At 38.5% G+C, this 4,290-nt stretch overlaps 1 pseudogene; it reads left to right on the top strand.

Moving 5' to 3' along the window:
• The first annotated feature begins 2,342 nt into the window (after positions 1 to 2,342).
• On the top strand, positions 2,343 to 2,663 carry LOC148784632 (secreted RxLR effector protein 161 pseudogene; annotated as a pseudogene).
• Positions 2,664 to 4,290: the final 1,627 nt, after the last annotated feature.

Here is a 4,290-nt window from a genome sequence, read left to right as displayed (position 1 = left end):
GTTTGTAATTGAAGTGAATATGATAACTAATTTTGCTTCTTGAGTATTGGATACAGGCTGTGGAGCTCACATCTGCAATAACTTGCAGGTGCTAGAAAAAAGCAGAAAGCTAAGTAAGGATGAGATGATTCTAAGGCTAGGCGATGGGAAGGCCGTCGCTGCGAAAGCCGTGGGATGTCTCGATTTAGTTATTAGGGATCATATTCTAATAGAATTAAAAGACTATTATTATGTATCGAGCATGATCAAGAATAATATTTTAATTCCTGTTTTAGACAATGATGGTTATAAAATTCGATCAATGAAATGGTTTTTATTTGATGATTGATAATAACTCTCATCTGCTAGGTACATTAGTCAGTGGTCTTTATATTCTCCAACAATCTAATTGGATTATGACTGCCCAACACAAATAAAAATTAATCATGAAAATGCGCATTTATGGCTCGTAAGGCTAGGTTGTATCTCAAAAGATAGGATGAGAAAGTTGGTAGACTCAAAGAGTCTAGAGGTAGACAATTTGGACAACGTACCAACTTGTGAATCCTGTCTGAAAGGGAATGACCAAGAAGCCTTTTGTTGGACAAAGTATGCTTGCCAACGGTCTTTTGGATTTGATCCATACAGACGTTTGTGGACCATTAAATACTCTGGCTAGATGAGGATCCTCGTACTTCATAACCTTTACTGATGATCACTCCCGGTATAATTATGTTTACCTAATGAGGTACAAGTCTACGGCCTTTGGAAAGTTCAAGGAGTACAGACTTGAAGTCGAGAATCAAGCAGGCTGTAAAAATTAAAAGCCTTCAGACAAACTGAGGCGGAGAGTATTTGAGTGGTGAATTCTAAAGGAGAATGGAATTCTCTCTCAATGGGCTCCTCCTGGAACGCCACAACTTAATGGCATGGCTGAAAGGAGGAATCGCACCATGTTGGACCTAGTTTGATCCATGAATTTTACGGAATTGCCCCCTTCCTTCTTGGGTTATGCTCTTGAGACGACGACTAAATTACGTAACATGGCACCATCTAAGACCGTATCCCAGACTCCATATGAGATATGGTAAGCAAGCCTGAGTCCTACAAGTACTTGAGAGTGTGGATAGTCCCGCATATGTCAAGAAGCTAGTGGGAGACAAACTAGACTCAAGGTCTAGTCTGTGCAGGTTTTTCAAATATTCGGAAGAAACTACGGGATACTACTTCTATGATCCATCTGAGCAAAAGGTTTTTGTCTCAAGAAATATTGTGTTCTTGGAAAAGGGTTTTCCTGCAGATAGCCTACGCGATGAGGTGCTACTTGAGGAAACAAATGAGACAACTTAGCAGAATGAAGGAACATCATTTGAGCCTATACTTCCCACTGATAGTGTTCTAGTCCTCCGTAGGTCGACCAGGAAATCACGAACGCTTGATAGGTACGGATTCTTGGACTAACTAGCCAATTGGAAAATAATCCAAAGACATACAGAGAAGCAATGTCAGACATCGATTCGGATAAGTGGCTTGAGGCCATGAGATTCGAAATGGACTCGATAGGTTCAAATCAAGTTTGGACCCTCGTATATCCACCTAAAGGTGTTAAACCTGTTGCGTGCAAATGGGTCTACAAACTTAAGCTTGGAGCTGACGGGGAGGTTACAACCTTCAAGGCTAGGCTCGTGGCAAAAGGATACACTCAATGACTCGAGGACGATTTTGAGGAAACCTATTCGTCCATAGCCATGGCCAAGTCCATTCGGATTCTATTTGCCATAGCAGCATGGTATGACTATGAAATATGGCAGATGGACTTGAAAATGGCATTTCTCAATGGTTTCATTGAGGAAGATATTTACATGATTAGTCGGAGGGTTTCACATCTGTTGGAGAAGAAGAGAAGGTCCGTCATCTCCATAGGTCCATCTACAGCCTCAGACAAGCTTCCCAAAGTTGGACACGGGGTTTGATGAAGTTATACAGGGTTATGATTTCATCAAAAATAACTTCCATGTGTATAGAAGAAGATCAATGGGAGTGTGGTTGCGTACCTTATGGTTTTATATAAATGAAATCTTGTTCATTGGGGATGATGTCAAGATGTTGGGTGACATTAAAGCATGGTTGTCCACACAATTTTCCATGAAGGATATGGGTGAGACCTCTTACATCCTTGGCATCAAGATCTATAGGAACAGATCTAGAAGGATCTTAGGGTTGACCCAATCCTCGTATATTGAGAAAGTTTTAAGAGATTCAAGATGGAGAACTCAAAATGAGGATTCCAGATGGAGAACACAAAATGAGGGTTCCAGATGTCCAAGAAGAAGGCTCCCAAGACTAATGAGAAACTTTAAAGGATGTCGGACATCCCCTATGCTTCATCCGTAGGAAGCATTCAGTATGCTGTCGAGTGCACCAGGCTCGATGTTGCGTACCCTTTAAGCGTGACGAGCAAATATCAGGCATGCGCCGGGGAGGCTCATTGGAGCACAGTCAAGACAATACTTAAGTACCTGAAAAGAACTAAAGATATGTTCTTGATTTACGATGGTGGAGAAGTTATACTGGAAAGCTATAGCGATGCTAGATTCCATTCGGACGATGATGACGCCAAGTTTCAATTGGATTTTGTGTTCAAGCTGAATGGTGGTGTGGTTGCTTGGAAAAGTTCTAAGTAGGATACCACAGCGGATTCCACTGTGGAAGCTGAATATATAGCGGCTCTGAACGCAGCTAAGGAGGCGGTTTGGATGAAAAACTATATCCAAGAGTTGGTGCGGTGCCTAGCATTGCAAAGGAACCAAGACTCGTTGTCATTCCAAACATATTCTTAGATGCTACCATCTGCTTAGAGAGATAGTGAGCAGAGGTGACGTTAGGATGGACCTAGTCAGCTCAGCCGAAAACATAGCGGATCCACTTAGTAAGCAATGTCATAAATTGTCCATGCTCGGCATCTGGATAAGATGGATTTGAGGTTGATGGGTGATTAGCTTTAGGTCAAGTGTGAGATTGTTAGAATAAGTGACCTAAAAGCCAATTAGATTGGTATACTTGTAATCCATTCTGAAAATAATTCCTATGTCAAGCAATTTGGCCTAACAGTCTCAAATATTAAGCATAGACATCTAGTCCAGGATGAAACCGCCACCCAATTCCATGCTCTAAACTAAAGCCAGAAGACAGTAGACGGAAGGATCGTACCCATATGGACTCGAGAGCCTAAAAATTCACATGGATATTCGCCTAATCTCTAGTGCCTGGACCATTACTCGACGGCCAACCATAGTGACGGGCTTTCTCGATCAAGGGTTGATCGAGAATTATTAATTAAATTAGATTAATTAACACTAGATTAATTAAATTAGATTAATTAACACTAAAGAGTCACACACAAATCACCGAGAAGAGACGACAAATTAATTGAGAATTAATTACATAAGTAATTGGATTACTTATAAATGAGAGGGATCCATTGGATAGAGGAGACCAAGAATAAATTAATAGGATAAATTTATCTTGGGCTTGCCCTTATTATTTACTAAGTTGGACTTATTAATTAATAAAGGCTCATTAGCTCATATATTTAATTTTTTATTTTAATAAAAAAAAAATACAAGACCTAATAATTTTAATTAAATTCAATTTAATTAAAGCCTACCTAATTAAGCCCATCATATATTTAATTGGAATGGATTTAATATATGATGGGCTTAATTAAGTGGGCTTTAATTAAATTGAATTTAATTAAAATTATTGACCTTGTATTTTATTTATTAAATCAGTCCAAGCACCCCTTAATTAAATTGTTGGAAAATACTAGAAAAGGAAATTATTGACTAAAAATTTCACTTTTGGAAAGTGCCATGTTAATCATCCTTTATTTGAAATAAAGGATTTTATTACCTTATGAATGATAGAATGAACCTAGACACATTCTAATACATTCATACAAGATACATATATATATATATATATGTATATTAGTTATTTGGAATGATTAATGAATACATGACAAACAACACAAAAATATTTTCCTCTCCCTAGCTCCCATTCGGCCGCTCCCTCTCTAATACACACTTGGTGTGTTCTTTCTCCCTAGTTTTCTTCTAGCAAAGAGGATTGAGGGATTCCAAAACTACGGTGTGGTGTGAAGACAATTTTAGAGGGTTTCTACGTTGAAACCTTGCGTGAACGGATCAAAAGAATAAGTTTCGAAGTAAATCAAGTCAAAGAGGTAATTCTTGATTTATGATTTATGTACCTCTCGTTTTTCATTCAACCATTTCCTGTTTAATTTTATTA

The sequence above is a fragment of the Sesamum indicum genome, linkage group LG12 (assembly GCF_026168435.1).
Source record: "Sesamum indicum cultivar Baizhima isolate 11 linkage group LG12, ASM2616843v1, whole genome shotgun sequence".
Lineage (NCBI taxonomy): Eukaryota > Viridiplantae > Streptophyta > Magnoliopsida > Lamiales > Pedaliaceae > Sesamum > Sesamum indicum.
The sequence above is the reverse complement of the archived record's forward strand: the minus strand, read 5'-3'. Positions and strand labels throughout refer to the sequence as shown.